The sequence below is a fragment of the Schistocerca americana genome, chromosome 2, assembly GCF_021461395.2.
Source record: "Schistocerca americana isolate TAMUIC-IGC-003095 chromosome 2, iqSchAmer2.1, whole genome shotgun sequence".
NCBI classification, from domain to species: Eukaryota; Metazoa; Arthropoda; class Insecta; order Orthoptera; family Acrididae; genus Schistocerca; species Schistocerca americana.
The window spans coordinates 577447194-577461076 of record NC_060120.1 but is presented as its reverse complement, the minus strand read 5'-3'; positions in this window follow the sequence as shown (position 1 = coordinate 577461076).

Sequence of the window (13883 nt, the reverse complement as noted above, 5' to 3'; positions counted from 1 at the left end):
CAATCCGTTCTGAAGCAAGCGCTGTGATTATGCTTCTCACCTTTGAGTCATGATGTGTGACATTAATGTTAAATTTTCCGGAGTAATAGCCCCACAGTCGGATATCCGGGTGGGAGCAACTTTGATGTCCCAAACACCAAGATGTGCTGAGAAGAAGATGCAGATTTTTCAAGTCTGTACATATAACTGTCGCTCTCTACTCAGCAACGAAAGACTAGAAGAGATCGAGAAAGAGCTTACAGAAATCAACTGCAGTATTGTTGGTTTAAGCGAAGTACGCCGAAAAGGGGAAGACTGTCTCCGTTTACACTCTGGCAACTTGCTCTACTTTTGTGGCGACCCGGAAGGATATCTCAATGGCTTTGTGTTCTTAATTAACAAGAATATCATTGATAGAGGATTTGTCTTAGAAGAAACTTCAAACAGGATATCTCGAATGGTCCTTAAAGTGTCGAATAGTTATAAAATACAGATTGTTCAGGTTATGCTCCCACCTCAAGCCACCCTGACGAAGAAATGGAATTTTTTTATGAAAGCCCGGATAGTACCTTGCAAAAAGGCACCGATTGTCACTTACAGTTGGTTATTGGCGATTTTAATGCAAAAGTTGGCACCAAGAAACAAGGTAACACAGTGATGGGCAACTATGGGATTGATGACCGAAAGGACAGAGGTGAGAGATTAGTTCAGTTCGCTGAGTACACCAACATGTCCATCATGAATACATTCTTTAACAAGCACCCTGACCGAAAATGGACTTTGAGCAGCCCAAATTTCAGTGTCAAAAATGAGATGGACTTTATTCTGTCAATTCCACAGATTGTAAAAGACGTATCGGTGCTAAATCAGGTCAGCGCCGATAGTGATCACCGTCTGGAGAGAGCAAGGGTCGAACTCAATGTAAGAGATGAAAGGAATAAAACTTATGAAAGGGAAGAGAAGTGCAATCAACCTCAAAAACGTGAAAGAACATTCGTCGGAATTCCAAGAAGTGCTCCAAAGCAAGTTCTACGCAACTAAAGATGAAGATTTGGCGGAAATGATTGTTTAAAGTGCACAAGAAGTTGGGCAGATGACACCCGGTTTGTGAAGTAGGTTAAGGACATCTTAGAGTAGGCTCCTTAAAATGGCAGTGGGCTGGTCACGTCACGAAAAAACAGCAGTTGGAATAAGGTAGTACTGGAGTGGAGTCCGAGAGAGCATCGGAGGCCTAGAGGAAGACCACCGGACAGATGGGACAAAGATGTCAAGAAGATCACTGGTAGCACGTGGCAGAGAACTGCCCAAGACCGTTCCACTTGGGGAGGACTGCTGAAAGCCTACCTGAATCCACGACTCGAAGAGGCCACATCATTTAATGATTGAATTGACTGATAATGATAATGATGATGATGATACACCTGCAGAGCCAGCCTGTTTGTCAGCGACTGGAGAGTACCGAGATGTTGATAATTTCAGCACAAATTGGCCTAACTCCTGTACTGTAGGACATTGTGCTGACGGATTTAGAAAGCTTTTCACACAGCCCAGTAGGATTGTCTGGCTGCACATCTTGACTAATTAGGGAATTCACGAGAACGTATGTAACATTTGGAAACACTGAAGCTGTTTTTTAACTAATCGCTCTCTTTATTTCTTCGTAAGTGCTTACGAATTTTTTTACTATCTACCCGTATTATTTCTGCTGGAAGCTTGCTTAAATTTTTGTACTTCGCCTTATTTCAGTTGCTACGTTTGATTAATTTTCTGAAATATGCACACCTAATATTATAATTGTGGCCAAAATGTGATAATTGATCAGTCGCAGCGTTACTGAAGAAACCTACCTAATATTCGCATTTCCCAAATACGAGTCCAGTGCATTATTAACAGTGCTGCAGCGATAGGTAAAATTGTACATTACTATCCTCAGAGTAATTTAAGATAACGAATATGGTGAACGAGAATCAAAACTGGATGCTAATCTCATGTAAATGTTCATGCACAATCATGGTTTCAATAGGACTTTCGGTCCTAAATCTAAGCTCCACTGCTCCTACTGCGTTACTTTGCGGCTCCGAATTTCGGCAGGTTATTTACTCTCGTCTGTCTTATTCCTAACGAAAGTGAAATGGCGCATTGCCAAAATCGTTTCTACCAAAAAAGTTAGACTTGTGAAAGGTAATCTAGAGGTTTAAAAGACGTGGTCTCATGTAATGTTTGTCTCAATTAACGGTGACTATGGACACAGCTGATGTATATTGTGCATAATACATCATCTCCAATAGCTTGTCGATGTAAAAAATGGTACCATCTTCTTCGATCCCTAGCGAATTCTCGCCATTACTGTTTGACGATGCGCCCACAGTGATGTCGCTTTAAACGAATGCACAAGGGTCGGCGAAAGATCTGGCAACGGCTTTGCTAGATGGGGCAAACGTCATCAGCTTAAGCTATCCACAGAAACAAACAACTTAAGCTGCGTCGCACGTCTGTTCCTCGGCCTGCAGCATCGTTCAGAAACAGGATACAGCTTTGGCCCGTTCATGTCAGGCCCTTTCAAGGTAAGACATCAAATACGGCTGCAGAATGACAAAACGGGCAGAATACAGTCTTTGTAGCATTCCTCTGCCACCTTTTCTGACAGTGAAAAATCACGCTTATGTTTATAATGGTTCCGCCGGGCCATAAATCTTAATGGTCTGGTGGCTAAGTTAATTAAAGAAACAAAAGGACTAAGGACTAACTAAGAATCCAGAGATTTGGAGTTCCGCTCTTTCTCGGTCCTATAATTTTTTCTCTTATCGCTTCTTTGAGTTCTGTCAACTAATGTGAAAAAAAAATCTCTCTGCACCGTTGTTGTGTGTCCAAGTTAAATTAGAGGTCCTCCTAAAACTGACTGGGTAAGTCAAGCATACCACTTCCAGTACAATCACGAAGGTGGTGACGTGTTCTCTTTAGTTTGTAGTTTTAAGTGCTGGAAGCAATCGGTGGGGTAAAGATCAGTCTGTTCACTCTGGCCAAAGCAAATTGCCGAGTCATTCCTTTATTCTCTTATGTGAGGTTTACGTCTTGCATTACCTTTGTTATCACTTCTATTCAGACAGGTGGCCATTCTAGAAAGTGGACCACTGTATTTGCTAGCTTTTCTGATTTATTTTATTCCATGTTTCACTCGATAAGTCTCCATCACGCCACTGATATAGAAATAACCGCCTCTTTAATTCTGACAAAAATTGCTGCATGTGACTGTTTTAGACTCCCCAGACCTCAGCTCATGCACTTATTTGTGCTGTATCTGCAAAAATGTAATAAGTCTTGCTTTTCCTAGATTCCGACTTCTCGTAATAATAATGCTTAGACTTCCAATAGTAACTCCATCTTCTTGTTCCTCTTGTCCTCTTATTCCTCAACCTAAACTTCGGTGTACTCGTTCATATTTTCTACTTTATTGCAGTTAGTCTTTCTGTGTTCTTAACCTTTCTTGCATAGAAGCATCATAGAAGACTGGCAACAGACAAGCAACGCTGCGTGAAATAACCGCAGAAATAAATGCGGATTGTACGACGAACGTATCCGTTAGGACAGTGCGGCGAAATTTGGCGTTATTGGCTAAGGCACCAGACGACTGACACGAGTGCCTTTCCTAACAGCGCGTCATCACTTGCAGCGCCATTTCTGGGCTCGTGGCCTCATCGCTTGGATCCTGTAAGTCTTGAAAACCAACTGGTCAGATCAGTCCCGAATTCAGTTGTTAAGAGCTGATTCTAAGATTCGAATTTGACGCAGATCCCACGAAACCATGGACCCAAGGCACTATGTTAGCTGGTGGTGGCTTCATAATTCTGTGTGCTGTGTTTACATGTTTTCCCCGATCATTTACTGGAAATAGTTATCTTCAGCTACTCGGAGAGCATTTGCAGCCATTCACGGACTTCCCTTGTGGATGATAATACGCCATGTCAACGGACCACATACACTCCTGGAAATGGAAAAAAGAACACATTGTCACCGGTGTGTCAGACCCACCATACTTGCTCCGGACACTGCGAGAGGGCTGTACAAGCAATGATCACACGCACGGCACAGCGGACACACCAGGAACCGCGGTGTTGGCCGTCGAATGGCGCTAGCTGCGCAGCATTTGTGCACCGCCGCCGTCAGTGTCAGCCAGTTTGCCGTGGCATACGGAGCTCCATCGCAGTCTTTAACACTGGTAGCATGCCGCGACAGCGTGGATGTGAACCGTATGTGCAGTTGGGGGCTTTGAGCGAGGGCGTATAGTGGGCATGCGGGAGGCCGGGTGGACGTACCGCCGAATTGCTCAACACGTGGGGCGTGAGGTCTCCACAGTACATCGATGTTGTCGCCAGTGATCGGCGGAAGGTGCACGTGCCCGTCGACCTGGGACCGGACCGCAGCGACGCACGGATGCACGCCAAGACCGTAGGATCCTACGCAGTGCCGTAGGGGACCGCACCGCCACTTCCCAGCAAATTAGGGACACTGTTGCTCCTGGGGTATCGGCGAGGACCATTCGCAACCGTCTCCATGAAGCTGGGCTACGGTCCCGCACACCGTTAGGCCGTCTTCCGCTCACGCCCCAACATCGTGCAGCCCGCCTCTAGTGGTGTCGCGACAGGCGTGAATGGAGGGACGAATGGAGACGTGTCGTCTTCAGCGATGAGAGTCGCTTCTGCCTTGGTGCCAATGATGGTCGTATGCGTGTTTGGCGCCGTGCAGGTGAGCGCCACAATCAGGACTGCATACGACCGAGGCACACAGGGCCAACACCCGGCATCATGGTGTGGGGAGCGATCTCCTACACTGGCCGTACACCACTGGTGATCGTCGAGGGGACACTGAATAGTGCACGGTACATCCAAACCGTCATCGAACCCATCGTTCTGCCATTCCTAGACCGGCAAGGGAACTTGCTATTCCAACAGGACAATGCACGTCCGCATGTATCCCGTGCCACCCAACGTGCTCTAGAAGGTGTAAGTCAACTACCCTGGCCAGCAAGATCTCCGGATCTGTCCCCCATTGAGCATGTTTGGGACTGGATGAAGCGTCGTCTCACGCGGTCTGCACGTCCAGCACGAACGCTGGTCCAACTGAGGCGCCAGGTGGAAATGGCATGGCAAGCCGTTCCACAGGACTACATCCAGCATCTCTACGATCGTCTCCATGGGAGAATAGCAGCCTGCATTGCTGCGAAAGGTGGATATACACTGTACTAGTGCCGACATTGTGCATGCTCTGTTGCCTGTGTCTACGTGCCTGTGGTTCTGTCAGTGTGATCATGTGATGTATCTGACCCCAGGAATGTGTCAATAAAGTTTCCCCTTCCTGGGACAATGAATTCACGGTGTTCTTATTTCAATTTCCAGGAGTGTATTTTCGCGATTGGTTTGAAGAACATTCCGGAGAATTCAAGCGAATAGTTTGGACACTCAGAGCGCCCGACATTAATCCCATCTAACATTTATGGGATATACTCGCGAAACCAGTTCGTGTACAAAATCCTGCCACGGCTACACTTTCACAGTTATGGACGACTATAGAGGTGGAATGGCTCAATATTTCCGCAGGGGACTTCCTATGACTTGGTGGGTCCATGCCACACTGAGCTGCTGCATTACGTCGGGCAAAAGGAGGTCCGACACGATTAAGAGGTACCCCACGGCTTCTGTCACCTCAGTGTACTACAAGAGCTTGTGAAGCTTGGGCATCCATTGGCAGTCTGGGTGATAGCTTTGGCAGCAACATAGGATCATAAAATTTTGTACCCATCGTAGAATATTCCACGCGATGTACAGATTCACTGCTGCCGCAGGTACCCCTATTTAAGACTAACATGGGCTGGTAATGGTCTGCACAAATATGTTCTATAACATTTTATTTTACACCCATTGTATGGTGTTGGTATAACGATAATTTCTTATCAATACCTGTATATTTTATGTATGTATGAGCTGGATTTAATGTGTAAGCTAAATGCCAATAAATTCAATTTTTAAAATATTATGTCTCTTCTATTATGATTATTGTATTTCTCCTTAGTACTTCTGCTCTTCGAAGTATCTCGCCAGCCGGAGCTGTCTGTCCACGGTATTTTCAACAGTCTCTCCTGGTTCCACGTTTCAAGAGCCTACTAACTTTTCATTCGCAGGTTCTTTAGAATAAAAGCTCTTGACAACATACACACACACACACACACACACACACACACACACACACACACACACACACATGCTACGCATGCAGTTCGTTTCCTGATACGCAGGAAGGCTTTCACTGACTTCAACAGTGTACCTTCCTGCAGAAATGTTTTCTTTTACCTTGGCTTTATTGTCTTCACACACGCTGTACTTTCCCACAGCCTACGAGGTAATTCATCACGACAGTTTCTCGCTTTCAAAAATAGACGATTGCATTTGGTTTTTCGTTTCTTGAGAATTTCACTTTCTCTCCTACTCATTTTAATCACGATAAACTGGGCCACTACATTTGAGTTCCCTAGTTCACCACGAAACACACATCTCTTCATCTTTTACTTGAAGCTCTGCTCAGGTGATAGACATTCATCAGCTGAAATTACTTAACTCTTCTAGAAAGTGTGTGTCAACTGTTCTCCGCTTTACAATGTCAATGCACAACTCCAGAGATCTTTCATTTTGTCGTATTCGCATTTCCCCCAACACAGTAGTATTAAACTCCCTCTTTCACACTGCGTCGATATTAGATCAAGACTTTTATCGTTCTTTTTCTTTTATTCAAGATACACTCCCATTCACCTAAGATCTGTTTGGCATGCACACGAATAAAACCAAGACAGACCACAACAGTTTTAAGATAGCCGTGTATTTTCATTGTATTCACTATTAGGTGGTCGTCTGGGCGTATATCAACTCCTCACTTGTTTAAGTGGAGGAAGGTGGGTAAGAAAACAGATGAAAACGACTCAGTGCCAAATTCAGTAGACAATGATAAATTAGATAATTTATAATATCCTAATTCAGACTAGAGAAGCGCTACGCTGCCAAAGAAAATGAACGGAGCAGTAAGTGACGTAAGAATAAGACACCATCAGAAAGGCGCTGCCAATTTATCCTGTCATCCTAAACAGAGTGTTCGAAATCCTGAAGGCTGTGTCGATATAATGCAACGTGATTTTTCTTTCGTTAGCTTAACCTTCCCTTCCTTTACATGAAATGTAATACCGTATTTCCTACTGTTTCTACTGGTCTCACTTTGAGTTTAAATCTGGTTAGGATCTCATTGGCAGTTAATTTCCCCGTGTAAATGGTTCAAATGGCTCTGAGCACTATGGGACTTAACATCTGAGGTCATCAGTACCCTAGATTTAGAACTTCTTAAACCTAACTAACCTAAGTACATCACACACATCCATGTCCGAGGCAGAATTCGAACCTGCGACCGTAGCAGGCGCGCCGATCCGGACTGAAGTGCCTAGTACCGCTCTGCCACAGCTGCCGGCTCCCCGTTTAACTCTATAGGTAATTTCTCAAGCTCGATACCTCATTCCACTCGAACTAATACAGCTCTTTTGTGTACGAGAAGAGTATAAGCTTCGCCAGGCATGAGTAACTTGATTCTGTTTCTTGGATTATCTATTTCCAGGCATTTATGCTGAAGAATTGGGAATCTGACGGTATGAATTTGGAGCTACCGAATATACATTTGATCTTTGTTCCCAGTAGGGGCAGTGTTTTCATTAGCTCTCCCCGTCTGTTGCCTACTACCTCAGGGCGTTCTGCTATTTATAAAGATAACAATCAATGTTTCTGCAGTTGACTCTTATCTATAAGTCAGTCACGATCGCTCCATATTGTCTGACCTAGTTTATGACAGCATTTAGCTTACTTTTCGTTGGTATAAGGTCTGCGTTTCAGAAATGAAACAGTTCGTTGTTTCTATAAGTCGTTACAAAAGGTTATTTTTGTATATCGCAATCTTACTTTAAAAACTTGTTTATCTCTTATTTTCATATCCGAAAGAATTTTTTAAAACATTTTTCTGCCATTTATATCTTTATTTCAGTCTGACTGACGGTATTTTAACTGAAATTCCCATTATGTCATGGTAAGTACGTAAATTATTCCTTTTCGTAACAGGATTATCTCTATTATCCTTGTACTATTTCCACTTACTGGGAGACAAATACAAATTCCTAGAACTGTGCTGGCTTAGAATGTGTACTATTTGATCTCCATGAGAGGTCTCGAGACGCTGATTTTCCTTGGAAAAAGAGTATGAAATGTATTATTTGGCCGGTCGTGGTGGCCGAGCGGTTCTAGGCGCTACAGTCTGGAACCGCGCGACCGCTGCGGTCGCAGGTTCGAATCCTGCCTCGGGCATGGATGTGTGTGATGTCCTTAGGTTAGTTAGGTTTAAGTAGTTCTAAGTTCTCGGGGACTGATGACCTTAGAAGTTAAGTCCCATAGTGCTCAGAGCCATTTCAACCATTTTGTATTATTTGTTCACTTTCTTGTTCAGCATATAGTTCTCTACAAAAAAAAAATTAAAATTCACTCCATTAAATGTTTTACATTCCTGTTGATGTGTAGGATGAGGTAGATGAACGTGAGCCAAACTGATACTTTGTATGGAAAATCAAGTACCTCTACAGGATGGTGAGAAACTGTCTGATAGGCTTGCAAGACTGCTGCTTCCAAGGAAAATCAGCGTCTCGAGACCTCTCATGGAGATCAAATAGTACACATTCTAAGCCAGCACAGTTCTAGGAATTTGTATTTGTCTCCCAGTAAGTGGAAATAGTACAAGGATAATAGAGATAATCCTGTTACGAAAAGGAATAATTTACGTACTTACCAGGACATAATGGGAATTTCAGTTAAAATACCGTCAGTCAGACTGAAATAAAGATACAAATGGCAGAAAAATGTTTTAAAAAATTCTTTCGGATATGAAAATAAGAGATAAACAAGTTTTTAAAGTAAGATTGTTAAGAACAAAATTCGAAACGTTGCCCCGTTTACGAGTTACTTAGCACTAAAGTTAGCCAGTCAGGCCATTGTGCGCGCAAATTTAGGCAGCAAGCCGGCGACGGTGTTGCCAAACGTGTTTGTCCTTTGTTCCCTAAAACCATACAGGAGAGCGATACAAAAACTGGACGTGAGATGGTAGTAAAGATAAAATCCGAGTCAAATGCTGACCAGTCCCGTGTGTTATCATCTACGCTATGAGAACAACTGACACTAATTGTACCTGGCGAACCGCTAATTCAATGCTAATGCTAATTAACTCGGAAATAGCGCAACGTATCGAATTTTTTTCTTAACAATCATTTCTGAGCATAACCTAACCTACAACACCCTTGCTAGCTTATCAGACTGTTTCTAACCACCCCGTATATTATTTTAGCGTGCCGAAACAAAACCAGACACAAAAGCATAAATGCGGACACGTGTTGGGCTTGTGATTGTCCATTATTAATTAGACGATGTATTGCTGAATGAGCCAGCAAATGTCAGATCACAAAGCTGTTTGTACACGTTTTACCTGATCACCTTCAATATTAATCGCAAGTTCATTAGCTACATACGGTATGAAATGTCGAAATTGCTGTCGTATCACGAACGATAAAAGTATGAAAATCTCAGCAGTGACAACGTCTCCGAGAGATCCCTGGAAGTCGTAGTTTGAAGTGTTTTGTCGACCTTTCGGCATACTAAACATGGGTGTGTGCGCTCGTGCGCTGGAAGAAATCAGGAGGAGGTTAGAATTTAGCATCCCAAGATTTTAGCGATCCGAGATCGAAGTCATGTCTTTATCATTGCACCAGCCGGTCCGGTGACTTGCAGAATAAATATGTAGAGTACTGGTACCTCTGAGTGAAAGTTTCTCTTTTATGTTAGTATGAGTTATCATTAACGTAACTGTAATCTTGACTCTACCATGTTTCATTCACGGTGCAGTTCCTGATGTAATGATACACCTGAACTGTAATCTGGAGTTTTCAATGTTGCACTGCATTGGCAACTGAACATAAATAGCCAGAAGCAGCGGAAGATTTCAAAGACACTCGCGTGATAATCTGGCCGCAGACTTCAGCTTCACAGGCACTGTCGGACACGAGATATTTTGTGTAGAGGGAGAATACGCAAAGCCGAGCGATCTCCGAAGGCGATGACGGGATGTGTGCCGTATTTGCAGAGTGTAAATAAGAGTATCGTCTCCAAACAGACGATAAGGCGGTGTGTAGCTGCTATCTGGGACCCGGGTCGGAATGTCACACACTGCCGCCCAGCATCATCTCCGCGCGGCGCCGTTCGCATCGGCGCGACGAACAAAGGACCCCGAGACGGTGTGTCAGTCCGCCCTCAGAGCTACCTGTCTGAGCTCCACCACTCATGTGAGAGATAAGGTTCATGGTGAGGATGACCCTGGGCTCAGAGCCTTATTCCTTTTTAAATACTTTTTGTTGAGTGTCCCACGGATGCCGTTTGGAAGAAGCAAGAATAAGTAGGAGGGAGGGAAGGAGGGGGGATAGAGAGAGAGGGAGAGAGAGAGAACGATGGAAGTCTGCTTGGGAATTATTCAGAAATCTAAATTCATTCTGAAGAGCCAAAGCATTCCAATCAGTCTCAATAGAGGGGTAACTAACGTGTGTTGACGCCCAAAGGAGTAGTCTCTGTAACTGAGACTCGGCGCAACACTAAAGTTATCTTATTGTTTGACACTGTTAAAATGCAGATACGCCGTTTGCTGTATTGAAGCTTTCGATTCAGAAAAACCCTTGCTAGTAATGAAACAAAATAAAATTGTGATCTGGAATCCACTGCTTCACTAAGGGATAGTTGAGAGACGCCTGATTGGGACCTCAGTTCCCAGTAATATACCAGACCCGGAAATTCGTGAAAGAATCAGGGCAACATGTGCGACAAGCATACAGTGGCACTCAAAGTGTAATCGAAGTGAGATTACAAGACGGAACGCGAGTACATGTGTTCACAAAAATATTGGAATGCGAACTCCTGATATGACATAGTGCTGGAAGGCCCAATCTACGACTGCCGGGCTACAGAACTTGATCCAGACGCTACAAACCGCACACCTTGGTGTGAAACGAGAGGACTACATTCAGCAGTCTGTGAAAAGAGTCAGAAGTTGAACAAACAACAACAGCAGCAACTACTACAAAGTATTACTACTTACTGATGACGCCATGTAAAACAAACTGCACTCTGCTTCATGAAATGTCGGAGCTTTTAGACGACAGTAACTCTAAGAGGACGTACTTTTACTATTTAAAACAACCCAAAAATGGCGCTAAAGTTTCTAGTGCAATTATTTATCAGTGAAACAAACCAAGACGGTTAAAAAATAGGAATTTGATTTCACCCGAATATGGAGGATGAGCGAGTGTCTCGCAAAGTAAGATTTGCACATTTTCAAATACTACGGTGTAATATTTGTGGCCCAATATGTGCTGTTTATCAGCTCATTTATTCGACCTGGATGCAGCAGTTCTCAGCGTAAATTAAATCATTGGCTATTGAATCGAGAATATTACGGGACATAATTTAACTTGCACACCGTGCCAAACTGCTTTGGAAGAAGAGAAAGAAGACGAAGTAGAAGAATATAACGTAAATATGTTAACAATATCTTCTGAAAAATGCGTAAATTCAATTCCAGCAGCTGAAATGTACAACGTACAACGCAGTTCGAGATCCCTTTTATTCCCTGCGTATCTTAACTTGATCGAGCTGCTTCCAAAAGCAAGATGAGAAAACTGCAGAAAGATTTCAATCGAACAGCAAAAAATGCAGCCTAGGAAAAGAAACAAGATTCTAGAGGAGTCTCGATAGCGAAACAAAGAGCCGCCAAACGAGAACTTAAGTATATGTTCCCGCAACGTATCAGCTGAAAACCTGTTAAGGCTGGTGACGTCAGCAGCTAATCGTTTCCACTGCTGTCTCGCGATGCCAGACGGGCCACATACTAACAGCTGGACGCGGTCAAACCCCCCGTCGTGTGGCTAGCGCCAGTGTAAGCAATTGCCCCTCTGACACCTTGTCCCATGTTTCATAACCAGAAAGGCCCAAGCATAATATTTCATTCTGTGTACACACAGCTTGCCAAAGAATTGTACTTCAATTGTCTTTCTTCTCAATTACACTCTAGAGCAGAATACCGCTTTGACCCAATGGCTGACAGTTGATTGCCAGGTATGAAAATAATCCGACTTCCAGGTTAATTACGTGGCTTTGGCTATAGCGAAAAGAGTTTTCCGTTGGCAAATGTTTGTTTCCAGTGGTAAGACAAGGTGCACAAACTTCATTATCCTTTATACACTCCTGGAAATGGAAAAAAGAACACACTGACGCCGGTGTGTCAGACCCACCATACTTGCTCCGGACACTGCGAGAGGGCTGTACAAGCAATGATCACACGCACGGCACAGCGGACACACCAGGAACCGCGGTGTTGGCCGTCGAATGGCGCTAGCTGCGCAGCATTTGTGCACCGCCGCCGTCAGTGTCAGCCAGTTTGCCGGGGCATACGGAGCTCCATCGCAGTCTTTAACGCTGGTAGCATGCCGCGACAGCGTGGACGTGAACCGTATGTGCAGTTGACGGACTTTGAGCGAAGGCGTATAGTGGGCATGCGGGAGGCCGGGTGGACGTACCGCCGAATTGGTCAACACGTGGGGCGTGAGGTCTCCACAGTACATCGATGTTGTCGCCAGTGGTCGGCGGAAGGTGCACGTGCCCGTCGACCTGGGACCGGACCGCAGCGACGCACGGATGCACGCCAAGACCGTAGGATCCTACGCAGTGCCGTAGGGGACCGCACCGCCACTTCCCAGCAAATTAGGGACACTGTTCCTCCTGGGGTATCGGAGACGACCATTCGCAACCGTCTCCATGAAGCTGGGCTACGGTCCCGCACACCGTTAGGCCGTCTTCCGCTCACGCCCCAACATCGTGCAGCCCGCCTCTAGTGGTGTCGCGACAGGCGTGAATGGAGGGACGAATGGAGACGTGTCGTCTTCAGCGATGAGAGTCGCTTCTCCCTTGGTGCCAATAATGGTCGTATGCGTGTTTGGCGCCGTGCAGGTGAGCGCCACAATCAGGACTGCGTACGACCGAGGCACACAGGGCCAACACCCGGCATCATGGTGTGGGGAGCGATCTCCTACACTGGCCGTACACCACTGGTGATCGTCGAGGGGACACTGAATAGTGCACGGTACATCCAAACCGTCATCGAACCCATCGTTCTACCATTCCTAGACCGGCAAGGGAACTTGCTGTTCCAACAGGACAATGCACGTCCGCATGTATCCCGTGCCACCCAACGTGCTCTAGAAGGTGTAAGTCAACTACCCTGGCCAGCAAGATCTCCGGATCTGTCCCCCATTGAGCATGTTTGGGACTGGATGAAGCGGCGTCTCACGCGGTCTGCACGTCCAGCACGAACGCTGGTCCAACTGAGGCGCCAGGTGGAAATGGCATGGCAAGCCGTTCCACAGGACTACATCCACCATCTCTACGATCGTCTCCATGGGAGAATAGCAGCCTGCATTTGCTGCGAAAGGTGGATATACACTGTACTAGTGCCGACATTGTGCATGCTCTGTTGCCTGTGTCTATGTGCCTGTGGTTCTGTCAGTGTGATCATGTGATGTATCTGACCCCAGGAATGTGTCAATAAAGTTTCCCCTTCCTGGGACAATGAATTCACGGTGTTCTTATTTCAATTTCCAGGAGTGTAGTTAACAGATCTCTACCGAAAATATCGGTGAGTCGTATACGAATTTACGGTTGCAGTGACACCTTCCATTGTGCCACTATCAGCACTGTCACCTTCAAGAAATGCAAATTATTTGGCAGCGAAAGGGAATGCTG